We start from the raw sequence: 14,524 nt of genomic DNA, 5'->3' as shown, positions 1-14,524 counted from the left end.
AAGATACAGACTTGTTGTACTTATGTCGGCATTGTGCTTTTGTATTTAATTCCGATGCAATTTATGTGTTTCATCGACAATAAGAAGGCCCATGGGATACAGTAAACCTGAAGTGAAGCATCGGAATCTATAACTAGTGTCACAGGAATGGTTCAAAACATAGACAGTAAGGAGAGTCAGTCTTCTTGTACTTAAGTCGGCATTGTGCCTTTTGTATTTAATTCCGATGCAATTTCTGTGTTTCATCATCAATAAGAAGGTCAGAGGAATACAGTGAACCTGAAGTGAAGCATCGGAATCTGTAACTAGTGTCACAGGAATGGTTCAAAACATAGACAGGAAGAAGAGTCAGTCTTCTTGTACTTGAGTCTGCATTCTGCATTTTGTATAAAATTCCGATGCAATTTCTGTGTTTCATCGTCAATAAGAAGGTCCTAGGGATACAGTAATCGTGAAGTCAAGCATCGGAATCTATAACTAGTGTCACAGGAATGGTTCAAAACATAGACAATAAGAAGATTCAATCTTTTTGTACTGAAGTCGGCATTGTGCCATTTGTATTTAATTCCGATGTAGTTTCTGTGTTTCATCGTCAATAAGAAGGTCCAAATGATACAGTAAACCTGAAGTGAAGCATCAGAATCTATAACTAGTGTCAATGGAATGGTTCAAAACATAGACAGTAAGAGGAGTCAGTCTTCTTGTACTTAAGTCGGCATTGTGCCTTTTGTATTTAATTCCGGTGCAATTTCTGTGTTTCATCGTCAATAAGAAGGTGAGAGCGATACAGTAAACTTGAAGTGAAGCATCGAAATCTATAACTAGTGTCACAGGAATGGTTTAAAGCATAGACAGTAAGAAGAGTCAGTCTTCTTGTACTTAAGTCGGCATTGTGCCTTTTCTACTTAATTCCGATGCAATTTCTGTGTTTCATCGTCAATAAGAAGGTCCAAGGGATACAGTAAACCTGGTGTGAGGCATCGGAATCTATAACTAGTGTCACAGGAATGGTTCAAAACATAGTCAGTAAGAAGAGTCAGTCTTCATGTACTTAAGTTGGCATTGTGCCTTTTGTACTTAATTCCGATGCAATTTCTGTGTTTCATCGTCAATAAGGAGGTCCAAGGGATACAGTAAACCTGAAGTGAAGCATCGGAATCTATAAATAGTGTCATAGGAATGGTTCACAACATAGTCAGTCAGAAAAGTGAGTCTTCTTGTACTTAAGTCGGCATTGTGCCTTTTCTGTTTAATTCCGATGCAATTTCAGTATTTCATCGTCAATAAGAAGGTACAAGGGATACAGTAAACCTGGAGTGAAGCATCGGAATCTATAACTAGTGTCAATGGAACGGTTCAAAACATAGACAGTAAGAAGAGTCAGTCTTCTTGTACTTAAGTCGGCATTGTGCCTTTTGTATTTAATTCCGATGTAATTTCTGTGTTTCATCGTCAATAAGAAGGTCCAAGGGATACAGTAATCCTGGAGTGAAGCATCGGAATCTATAACTAGTGTCACAGGAATGGTTCAAAACATAGACAGTACTTAAATCGGCATTGTGCCTTTTGTATTTAATTCCGAATCAATTTCTGTGTTTCATCGTCTATAAGAAGGTCCAAGAGATACAGTAAACCTGAAGTGAAGCATCTTAATCTATAACTAGTGTCACAGGAATGGTTCAAAACATAGTCAGTAAGAAGAGTCGGTCTTCATGTACTTAAGTCGGCATTGTGCCTTTTGTATTTAATTCCGATGCCATTTCTGTGTTTCATCGTCAATGAGAAGGTCCAATGGATACAGTAAACCTGATGTGAAGCATCGGAATGTACAACTAGTGTCACAGGAATGGTTCAAAACATAGTCAGGAAGAGGAGTAAGTCTTCATGTACTTAAGTCGGCATTGTGCCTTTTGTACTTAATTCCGATGGAATTTCTGTGTTTCATCGTCAATAAGAAGGTCCAAGGGATACAGTAAACCTGAAGTGAAGCATCGCAATCTATAACTAGTGTCACAGGAATGGTTCAAAACATAGTCAGTAAGAAGAGTCAGTCTTCTTTTACTTAAGTCGGCTATTTGCCTAATCTATTTAATTCCGATGCAATTTCAGTGTTTCATCGTCAATAAGAAGGTAAAAGGGATGCAGTAAACATGGAGTGAAGCATCGGAATCTATATCTAGTGTCAATGGAATTGTTGAAAACACAGATATTAAGAAGAGTCAGCCTTCTTGTGCTTAAGTCCGCATTGTGCCTTTTGTATTTAATTCAGATTTCTTTGTTTCATCGTCAATAAGAAGGTCAGAGGGATACAGTAAACCTGAAGTGAAGCATCGGAATCTATAACTAGTGTCACAGGAATGGTTCAAAACATAGACAGTACATAAGTCGGCATTGTGCCTTTTGTATTTAATTCCGAAGCAATTTCTGTGTTTCATCGTCAATAAGAAGGTCAGAGGGATACAGTAAACCTGAAGTGTAGCATCGGAATCTATAACTAGTGTCACAGGAATGGTTCAAAACATAGTCAGTAAGAAGAGTCGGTCTTCATGTACTTAAGTCAGCATTGTGCCTTTTGTATATAATTCCGGCGCAATTTCTGTGATTCATCGTTAATAAGAAGGTCAGAGGAATAGAGTAAACATGAAGTGAAGCATCAGAATCTATAACTAGTGTCACAGGAATGGTTCAAAACATAGACAGTAGGAAGATACAGTCTTCTAGTACTTAAGTCGGCATTGTGCCTTTTGAATTTAATTCCGATGCAATTTCTGTGTTTCATCGTCAATAAGAAGGTCCAAGGGATACAGTATACCTGAAGTGAAGCATCGGAATCTATAACTAGTGTCACAGGAATGGTTCAAAACATAGACAGTAAGAAGATACAAACCTGTTGTACTTAAGTTGGCATTGTGCCTTTTGTATTTAATTCCGATGCAATTTCTGTGTTTCATCGACAATAAGAAGGTCCAAGGGATACAGTAAACCTGAAGTGAAGCATCGGAATCTATAACTAGTGTCACAGGAATGGTTCAAAACATAGACAGTAAGGAGAGTCAGTCTTCTTGTACTTAAGTCGGCATTGTGCCTTTTGTATTTAATTCCGATGCAATTTCTGCGTTTCATCGTCAATAAGAAGATAAGAGGAATACATTAATCCAGAATTAAAGCATCGGAATCTATAACTAGTGTCACAGGAATGGTTCAAAACATAGACAGAAAGAAGAGTCAGTCTTCTTGTACTTGAGTCGGCATTCTGCATTTTGTATTAAATTCCGATGCAATTTCTGTGTTTCATCGTCAATAAGAAGGTCCTAGGGTTACAGTAAACCTGAAGTGAAGCATCGGAATCTATAACTAGTGTCACAGGAATGGTTCAAAACATAGTCAGAGAGAATAGTCAGTCTCCTTGTCCTTAAGTCGGCTTTGAGCCTTTTGTATTTAATTCCGATGCCATTTCTGTGTTTCATCGTCAATAAGAAGGTCCAAGGGATACAGTAAACCTGAAGTGAAGCATCGGAATCTACAACTAGTGTCACAGGAATGGTTCAAAACATAGTCAGGAAGAGGAGTAAGTCTTCATGTACTTAAGTCGGCATTGTGCCTTTTGTATTTAATTCCGGTGCAATTTCTGTGTTTCATCGTCAATAAGAAGGTGAGAGCTATACAGTAAACCTGAAGTGAAGCATCGGAATCTATAACTAGTGTCACAGGAATGGTTCAAAACATAGTCAAAGAGAATAGTCAGTCTTCTTGTCCTTAAGTCGGCATTGTGCCTTTTGTATTTAATTCAAGTGCAATTTCTGTGTTTCATCGTCAATAAGAAGGTCCAAGGGATACAGTAAACCTGAAGTGTAGCATCGGAATCTATAACTATTGTCACAGGAATGATTCAAAACATAGTCAGTAAGAAGAGTCGGTCTTCATGTACTTAAGTCAGCATTGTGCCTTTTGTATTAAATTCCGATGCAAGTTCTGTGTTTCATCGTCAATAAGAAGGTCCTAGGGATACAGTAAACCTGGAGTGTAGCATCGGAATCTGTAACTAGTGTCACAGGAATGGTTCAAAGCATAGTCAGTAAGAAGAGTCAGTCTTCATGTACTTAAGTCGGCATTGTGCCTTTTGTATTTGATTCCGATGCAATATCTGTGTTTCATCGTCAATAAGAAGGTCCAAGGGATACAGTAAACCTGAAGTGAAGCATCGGAATCTACAACTAGTGTCACAGGAATGGTTCAAAACATAGTCAGGAAGAGGAGTAAGTCTTCATGTACTTAAGTCGGCATTGTGCCTTTTGTACTTAATTCCGATGGAATTTCTGTGTTTCATCGTCAATAAGAAGGTCCAAGGATTACAGTAAACCTGAAGTGAAGCATCGCAATCTATAACTAGTGTCACAGGAATGGTTCAAAACATAGTCAGTAAGAAGAGTCAGTCTTCTTGTACTTAAGTCGGCTATTTGCCTAATCTACTTATTTCCGATGCAATTTCAGTGTTTCATCGTCAATAAGAAGGTAAAAGGAATGCAGTAAACATGGAGTGAAGCATCGGAATCTATAACTAGTGTCAATGGAATGGTTCAAAACATAGACAGTAAGAGGAGTCAGCCTTCTTGTACTTAAGTCGGCATTGTGCCTTTTGTATTTAATTCCGATGTAGTTTCTGTGTTTCATCGTCAATGAGAAAGTCCAATTGATACAGTAAACCTGAAGTAAAGCATCGGAATCTATAACTAGTGTCAATGGAATGGTTCAAAACATAGACAGTAAGAAGAGTCAGTCTTCTTGTACTTAAGTCGGCATTGTGAATTTTGTATTTAATTCAGGTGCAATTTCTGTGTTTCATCGTCAATAAGAAGCTGAGAGCGATACAGTAAACCTGAAGTGAAGCATCGGAATCTATAACTAGTGTCACAGGAGTAGTTCAAAACATAGTCAGAGAGAATAGTCAGTCTTCTTGTCCTTAAGTCGGCATTGTGCCTTTTGTATTTATTTCCGATGCCATTTCTGTGTTTCATTGTCAATGAGAAGGTCCAAGGGATACAGTAAACCTGAAGTGAAGCATCGGAATCTACAACTAGTGTCACAGGAATGGTTCAAAACATAGTCAGGAAGAGGAGTAAGTCTTCATGTACTTAAGTCGGCATTGTGCCATTTGTACTTATTTCCGATGCAATTTCTGTGTTTCATCGTCAATAAGAAGGTCCAAGGATTACAGTAAACCTGAAGTGAAGCATCGCAATCTATACCTAGTGTCACAGGATTGGTTCAAAACATAGTCAGTAAGAGGAGTCAGTCTTCTTGTACTTAAGTCGGCTATTTGCCTAATCAATTTAGTTCCGATGCAATTTCAGTGTTTCATCGTCAATAAGAAGGTAAAAGGGATGCAGTAAACATGGAGTGAAGCATCGGAATCTATAACTAGTGTCAATGGAATTGTTGAAAACATAGATAGTAAGAAAAGTCAGCCTTCTTGTGCTTAAGTCGGCATTGTGCCTTTTGTATTTAATTCAGGTGCAATTTCTGTGTTTCATCGTCAATAAGAAGGTCAGAGGGATACAGTAAACCTGAAGTGAAGCATCGGAATCTATAACTAGTGTCACAGGAATGGTTCAAAACATGGACAGTACATAAGTCGGCATTGTGCCTTTTGTACTTAATTCCGAAGCAATTTCAGTGTTTCATCGTCAATAAGAGGGTAGAAGGGATACAGTAAACCTGAAGTGAAGCATCGGAATCTATAACAAGTGTCACAGGAATGGTTCAAAACATAGTCAGTAAGAAGAGTGAGTCTTCATGTACTTAAGTCGGCATTGTGCTTTTGTATTTAATTCCGATGCAATTTCTGTGTTTCATCGTCAATAAGAAGGTCAGAGGGATACAGTAAACCTGAAGTGAAGCATCGGAATCTGTAACTAGTGTAACAGGAATGGTTCAAACATAGACAGTAAGAAGAGTCAGTCTTCTTGTACTTAAGTCGGCAATTTGCCTAATCTATTTAATTCCGATGCAATTTCAGTGTTTCATCGTCAGTAAGATGGTAAAAGGGACGCAGTATACCTGGAGTGAAGCATCGGAATCTATAACTAGTTTCAATGGAATGGTTCAATGCATAGACAGTAAGAAGAGTCAGCCTTCTTGTACTTAAGTCGGCATTGTGCCTTTTGTATTTAATTCCGGTGCAATTTCTGTGTTTCATCGTCAATAAGAAGGTGAGAGCTATACAGTAAACCTGAAGTGAAGCATCGGAATCTATAACTAGTGTCACAGGAATGGTTCAAAACATAGTCAAAGAGAATAGTCAGTCTTCTTGTCCTTAAGTCGGCATTGTGCCTTTTGTATTTAATTCAAGTGCAATTTCTGTGTTTCATCGTCAATAAGAAGGTCCAAGGGATACAGTAAACCTGAAGTGTAGCATCGGAATCTATAACTATTGTCACAGGAATGATTCAAAACATAGTCAGTAAGAAGAGTCGGTCTTCATGTACTTAAGTCAGCATTGTGCCTTTTGTATATAATTCCGGCGCAATTTCTGTGTTTCATCGTTAATATGAAGGTCAGAGGGATAGAGTAAACATGAAGTGAAGCATCGGAATCTATAACTAGTGTCACAGGAATGGTTCAAAACATAGTCAAAGAGAATAGTCAGTCTTCTTGTCCTTAAGTCGGCATTGTGCCTTTTTTATTTGATTCTGATGCAAGTTCTGTGTTTCATCGTCAATAAGAAGGTCCTAGGGATACAGTAAACCTGGAGTGTAGCATCGGAATCTGTAACTAGTGTCACAGGAATGGTTCAAAGCATAGTCAGTAAGAAGAGTCAGTCTTCATGTACTTAAGTCGGCATTGTGCCTTTTGTATTTGATTCCGATGCAATATCTGTGTTTCATCGTCAATAAGAAGGTCCAAGGGATACAGTAAACCTGAAGTGAAGCTTCGGAATCTATAACTAGTGTCACAGGAATGGTTCAAAGCATAGTCAGTAAGAAGAGTCGGTCTTCATGTACTTAAGTCGGCATTGTGCCTTTTGTATTTAATTCCGATTCTATTTCTGTGTTTCATCGTCAATGAGAAGGTCCAAGGGATACAGAAAACCTGAAGTGAAGCATCGGAATCTACAACTAGTGTCACAGGAATGGATCAAAACATAGTCAGGAAGAGGAGTAAGTCTTCATGTACTTAATTTGGCATTGTGCCTTTTGTATTTAATTCCGATGCAATTTCTGTGTTTCATCGTCAATAAGAAGGTCCAAGGGATACAGTAAACCTGAAGTGAAGCATCGCAATCTATAACTAGTGTCACAGGAATGGTTCAAAAAATAGTCAGTAAGAAGAGTCAGTCTTCTTGTACTTAAGTCGGCAATTTGCCTAATCTATTTAATTCCGATGCAATTTCAGTGTTTCATCGTCAATAAGAAGGTACAAGGGATGCAGTAAACATGGAGTGAAGCATCGGAATCTATAACTAGTGTCAATGGAATTGTTGAAAACACAGATAGTAAGAAGAGTCAGCTTTCTTGTGCTTAAGTCGGCATTGTGCCTTTTGTATTTAATTCAGGTGCAATTTCTGTGTTTCATCGTCAATAAGAAGGTCAGAGGGATACAGTAAACCTGAAGTGAAGCATCGGAATCTATAACTAGTGTCACAGGAATGGTTCAAAACATAGACAGTACATAAGTCGGCATTGTGCCTTTTGTATTTAATTCCGAAGCAATTTCTGTCTTTCATCGTCAATAAGAAGGTAGAAGGGATACAGTAAACCTGAAGTGAGGCATCGGAATCTATAACTAGTGTCACAGAAATGGTTCAAAACATAGTCAGTAAGAAGAGTCGGTCTTCATGTACTTAAGTCGGCATTGTGAATTATGTATTGAATTCCGATGCAATTTCTGTGTTTCATCGTCAATGAGAAGGTCCAAAGGATACAGTAAACCTGAAGTGAAGCATCGGAATATATAACTAGTGTCAATGGAATGGTTCAAAACATAGACAGTAAGAAGAGTCAGTCTACTTGTACTTAAGTCGGCATTGTGCCTTTTGTATTTAATTCCGGTGCAATTTCTGTGTTTCATCGTCAATAAGAAGGTGAGAGCGATACAGTAAACCTGAAGTGAAGCATCGGAATCTATAACTAGTGTCACAGGAATGGTTCAAAACATAGTCAAAGAGAATAGTCAGTCTTCTTGCCCTTAAGTCGGCATTGTGCCTTTTGTATTTAATTCTGATGCAAGTTCTGTGTTTCATCGTCAATAAGAAGGTCCTAGGGTACAGTAAACCTGGAGTGTAGCATCGGAATCTGTAACTAGTGTCACAGGAATGGTTCAAAACATAGTCAGTAAGAAGAGTCAGTCTTCATGTACTTAAGTCGGCATTGTGCCTTTTGTATTTGATTCCGATGCAATTTCTGTGTTTCATCGGCAATAAGAAGGTCCAAGGGATACAGTAAACCTGAAGTGAAGCATCGGAATCTATAACCAGTGTCACAGAAATGGTTCAAAACATAGTCAGTAAGAAGAGTCGGTCTTCATGTACTTAAGTCGGCATTGTGCCTTTTGTATTTAATTCCGATGCAATTTCTGTGTTTCATCGTCAATGAGAAGGTCCAAGGGATACAGTAAACCTGAAGTGAAGCATCGGAATCTACAACTAGTGTCACAGGAATGGATCAAAACATAGTCAGGAAGAGGAGTAAGTCTTCATGTACTTAAGACGGCATTGTGCCTTTTGTATTTAATTCCGATGCAATTTCTGTGTTTCATCGTCAATAAGAAGGTCCAAGGGATACAGTACACCTGAAGTGAAGCATCGCAATCTATAACTAGTGTCACAGGAATGGTTCAAAACATAGTCAGTAAGAAGAGTCAGTCTTCTTGTAGTTAAGTCGGCTATTTGCCTAATCTATTTAATTCCGATGCAATTTCAGTGTTTCATCGTCAATAAGAAGGTAAAAGGGATGCAGTAAACATGGAGTGAAGCATCGGAATCTATAACTAGTGTCAATGGAATTGTTGAAAACACAGATAGTAAGAAGAGTCAGGTATCTTGTGCTTAAGTCGGCATTGTGCCTTTTGTATTTAATTCAGGTGCAATTTCTGTGTTTCATCGTCAATAAGAAGGTCAGAGGGATACAGTAAACCTGAAGTGAAGCATCGGAATCTATAACTAGTGTCACAGGAATGGTTCAAAGCATAGACAGTACATAAGTCGGCATTGTGCCTTTTGTATTTAATTCCGAAGCAATTTCAGTGTTTCATCGTCAATAAGAAGGTAGAAGGGATACAGTAAACCAGAAGTGAGGCATCGGAATCTATAACTAGTGTCACAGAAATGGTTCAAAACATAGTCAGTAAGAAGAGTCGGTCTTCATGTACTTAAGTCGGCATTGTGAATTTTGTATTGAATTCCGATGCAATTTCTGTGTTTCATCGTCAATGAGATGGCCCAAAGGATACAGTAAACCTCAAGTGAAGCATCAGAATCTATAACTAGTGTCACAGGAATGGTTCAAAACATAGTCAGTAAGAAGAGTCGGTCTTCATGTACTTAAGTCGGCATTGTACCTTTTGTATTTAATTCCGATGCAATTTCTGTGTTTCATCGTCAATGAGAAGGTCCAAGGGATACAGTAATTCTGAAGTGAAGCATCGGAATCTACAACTAGTGTCACAGGAATGGTTCAAATCATAGTCAGTAAGAAGAGTCAGTCTTCTTGTACTTAAGTCGGCATTTTGCCTAATCTAATTAATTCCGATGCAATTTCAGTGTTTCATCGTCATTAAGATGCTAAAAGGGACGCAGTAAACCTGGAGTGAGGCATCGGAATCTATAACTAGTGTCAATGGAATGGTTCAAAACATAGACAGTAAGCAGTGTCAGTCTTCTTGTACTTAAGTCGGCATTGTGCCTTTTGCATTTAATTCCGGTGCAATTTCTGTGTTTCATCGTCAATAAGAAGGTCAGAGGGATACAGTAAACCTGAAGTGAAGCATCGGAATCTATAACTAGTGTCACAGGAATGGTTCAAAACATAGTCAGTAAGAAGAGTCAGTCTTCTTGTCCATAAGTCGGCATTGTGCCTTTTGTATTTAATTCCCATGCAATTTCTGTGTTTCATCGTCAATAAGAAGGTCCAAGGGATACAGAAAACCTGAAGTGTAGCATCGGAATCTATAACTAGTGTCACAGGAATGGTTCAAAGCATAGTCAGTAAGAAGAGTCGGTCTTCATGTACTTAAGTCAGCATTGTGCCTTTTGTATATAATTCGGGCGCAATTTCTGTGTTTCATCGTTAATAAGAAGGTCCGAGGGATAGAGTAAACATGAAGTTAAGCATCGGAATCTATAACTACTGTCACAGGAATGGTTCAAAACACAGACAGTAAGAAGATACAGTATTCTTGTACTTATGTCGGCATTGTGCCTTTTGAATTTAATTCCGATGCTATTTCTGTGTTTCATCGTCAATAAGAAGGTCCAAGGGATACAGTATACCTGAAGTGAAGCATCGGAATCTATAACTAGTGTCACAGGAATGGTTCAAAACTTAGACTGTAAGAAGAAACAGACTTGTTGTACTTAAGTCGGCATTGTCTCTTTTGTATTTAATTCCGATGTAGTTTCGGTGTTTCATCGTCAATAAGAAAGTCCAAATGATACAGTAAACCTGAAGTGAAGCATCGGAAACTATAACTAGTGTCAATGGAATGGTTCAAAACATAGACAGTAAGAAGAGTCAGTCTTCTTGTACTTAAGTCGGCATTGTGCCTTTTGTATTTAATTCCGGTGCAATTTCTGTGTTTCATCGTCAATAAGAAGGTGTGAGCGATACAGTAAACCTGAAGTGAAGCATCGGAATCTATAACTAGTGTCACAGGAATGGTAAAAAAACATAGTCAGAGAGAATAGTCAGTCTTCTTGTCCTTAAGTCGGCATTGTGCCATTTGTATTTAATTCCGATGCAATTTCTGTGTTTCATCGTCAATAAGAAGGTCCTAGGGTTACAGTAAACCTGGAGTGTAGCATCGGAATCTGTAACTAGTGTCACAGGAATGGTTCAAAACATATTCAGTAAGAAGAGTCAGTCTTCATGTACTTAAGTCGGCATTGTGCCTTTTGTATTTAATTCCGATGCAATTTCTGTGTTTCATCGTCAATAAGAAGGTCCAAGGGATACAGTAAACCTGGAGTGAAGCATCGGAAACTAGAACTAGTGTCACAGGATTGGTTCTAAACATAGTCAGTAAGGAGAGTCAGTCTTCATGTACTTAAGTCGGCATTGTGCCTTTTCTATTTAATTCCGATGCAATTTCAGTGTTTCATCGTCAATAAGAAGGTCAGAGGGATACAATAAACCTGAAGTGAAGCATCGGAATCTATAACTAGTGTCACAGGAATGGTTAAAACATAGTCAGTAAGAAGAGTCAGTCTTCTTGTCCTTAAATCGGCATTGTGCCTTTTGTATTTAATTCCGATGCAATTTTTGTGATTCGTCGTCAATCAGACGGTCCAAGGGATACAGTAAACCTGGAATGAAGCATCGGAATCTATAACTAGTGTCACAGGAATGGTTCAAAACATAGACAGGAAGAAGAGTCAGTCTTCTTGTACTTGAGTCGGCATTCTGCCTTTTGTATTAAATTCCGATGCAATTTCTGTGTTTCATCGTCAATAAGAAGGTCCTAGGGATACACTAATCCTGATGTCAAGCATCGGAATCTATAACTAGTGTCACAGGAATGGTTCAAACATAGACAATAAGATGATTCCGTCTTTTTGTACTTAAGTCAGCATTGTGCCTTTTGTATTTAATTCCGATGTAGTTTCTGTGTTTCATCGTCAATAAAAAGGTCCAAATGATACAATAAACCTGAAGTGAAGCATCGTAATCTTTAACTAGTGTCAATGGAATGGTTCAAAACATAGACAGTAAGAAGAGTCAGTCTTCTTGTACTTAAGTCGGCATTGTGCCTTTTGTATTTAATTCCGGTGCAATTTCTGTGTTTCATCGTCAATAAGAAGGTCAGAGCGATACGGTAAACCTGAAGTGAAGCATCGGAATCTATAACTAGTGTCACAGGAATGGTTCAAAGATAGACAGAAAGAATAGTCAGTCTTCTTATCCTTAAGTCAACATTGTGCCTTTTGTATTTAACTCCGATGCAAATTCTGTGTTTCATCGTCAATAAGAAGGTATTAGGGATACAGTAAACCTGGAGTGTAGCATCGGAATCTATAACTAGTGTCACAGGAATGGTTCAAAACATAGTCAGTAAGAAGAGTCAGTCTTCATGTACTTAAGTCGGCATTGTGACTTTTGTATTTCATTCCGATGCAATTTCTGTGTTTCATCGTCAATAAGAAGGTCCAAGGGATACAGTAAACCTGAAGTGAAGCATCGGAATCTATAACTAGTGTCACAGGAATGGTTCTAAACATAGTCAGTAAGAAGAGTCAGTTTTCTTGTACTTAAGACAGCATTGTGCCTTTTCTCTTTAATTCCGATGTAATTTCAGTATTTCATCGTCAATAAGAAGGTCCAAGGGATACAGTAAACCTGTTGTGAAGCATCGGAATCTATAACTAGTGTCAATGGAATGGTTCAAAAGATAGAAAGTAAATAGAGTCAGTCATCTTGTCCTTAAGTCGGCCTTGTGCCTTTTGTATTTAATTCCGAAGCAATTTCTGTGTTTCATCGTCAATGAGAAGGTCCAAGGGATACAGTAAACCTGAAGTGAAGCATCGAAATCTATAACTAGTGTCACAGGAATGGTTCAAAACATAGTCAGTAAGAAGAGCCGGTCTTCATGCACTTATGTCGGCATTGTGCCTATTGTATTTAATTCCGGTGCAATTTCAGTGTTTCATCGTCAGTAGGAAAGTCCCAGGGATACAGTAAACTTGGAGTGAAGCATTATAATCTATAAATAGTGTAACAGGAATGGTTCGAAACATAGTCAGTAAGAAGAGTCAATCATCTTGTCCTTAAGTCGGCCTTGTGCCTTTTGTATTTAATTCCGAAGCAATTTCTGTGTTTCATCGTCAATGAGAAGGTCCAAGGGTACAGTAAACCTGAAGTGAAGCATCGGAATCTATAACTAGTGTCACAGGAGTGGTTCCAAACATAGTCTGTAGGAAGAGTCAGTCTTCTTGTACGTAAGTCAGCATTTTACCTAATCTATTTACTTCCGATGCAATTTCAATTTTTCATTGTCAATAGGAAGGTCCAAATGGCGCAGTAAACCTGGAGTGAAGCATCGGAATCTATAACTAGTGTCAATGGAATGGTTCAAAACATAGACAGTAAGCAGGGTCAGTCTTCTTGTACTTAAGTCGGCATTATGCCTTTTGTATTTAACTCCGGTGCAATTTCTGTGTTTCATCGTCAATAAGAAGGTCCAAGGGATACAGTAAACCTGAAGTGAAGCAACGGAATCTATAACTAGTGTCACAGGAATGGTTCAAACCATAGACAATAAGAAGATTCAGTCTTTTTGTACTGAAGTCGGCATTGTGCCTTTTGTATTTAATTCCAATGTAGTTTCTGTGTTTCATCGTCAATAAGAAAGTCCAAATGATACAGTAAACCTGAAGTGAAGCGTCGGAAACTATAAATAGTGTCAATGGAATGGTTCAAAACATAGACAGTAAGAAGAGTCAGTCTTCTTGTACTTAAGTCGGCATTGTGCCTTTTGTATTTAATTCCGGTGCAATTTCTGTGTTTCATCGTCAATAAGAAGGTGTGAGCGATACAGTAAACCTGAAGTGAAGCATCGGAATCTATAACTAGTGTCACAGGAATGGTTCAAAACATAGTCAGAGAGAATAGTCAGTCTTCTTGTCCTTAAGTCGGCATTGTGCCATTTGTATTTAATTCCGATGCAATTTCTGTGTTTCATCGTCAATAAGAAGGTCCTAGGGTTACAGTAAACCTGGAGTGTAGCATCGGAATCTGTAACTAGTGTCACAGGAATGGTTCAAAACATAGTCAGTAAGAAGAGTCAGTCTTCATGTACTTAAGTCGGCATTGTGCCTTTTGTATTTAATTCCGATGCAATTTCTGTGTTTCATCGTCAATAAGAAGGTCCAAGGGATACAGTAAACCTGAAGTGAAGCATCGGAAACTAGAACTAGTAACACAGGATTGGTTCTAAACATAGTCAGTAAGGAGAGTCAGTCTTCATGTACTTAAGTCGGCATTGTGCCTTTTCTATTTAATTCCGATGCAATTTCAGTGTTTCATCGTCAATAAGAAGGTCAGATGGATACAATAAACCTGAAGTGAAGCATCGGAATCTATAACTAGTGTCACAGGAATGGTTAAAACATAGTCAGTAAGAAGAGTCAGTCTTCTTGTCCTTAAGTCGGCATTGTGCCTTTTGTATTTAATTCCGATGCAATTTCTGTGTTTCGTCGTCAATCAGAAGGTCCAAGGGATACAGTAAACCTGGAATGAAGCATCGGAATCTATAACTAGTGTCACAGGAATGGTTCAAAACATAGACAGGAAGAAGAGTCAGTCTTCTTGTACTT

This window comes from Schistocerca americana, chromosome X (genome assembly GCF_021461395.2).
Source record: "Schistocerca americana isolate TAMUIC-IGC-003095 chromosome X, iqSchAmer2.1, whole genome shotgun sequence".
In the NCBI taxonomy this organism is placed as follows: Eukaryota; Metazoa; Arthropoda; class Insecta; order Orthoptera; family Acrididae; genus Schistocerca; species Schistocerca americana.
Note: the sequence above shows the minus strand (reverse complement) of the source record.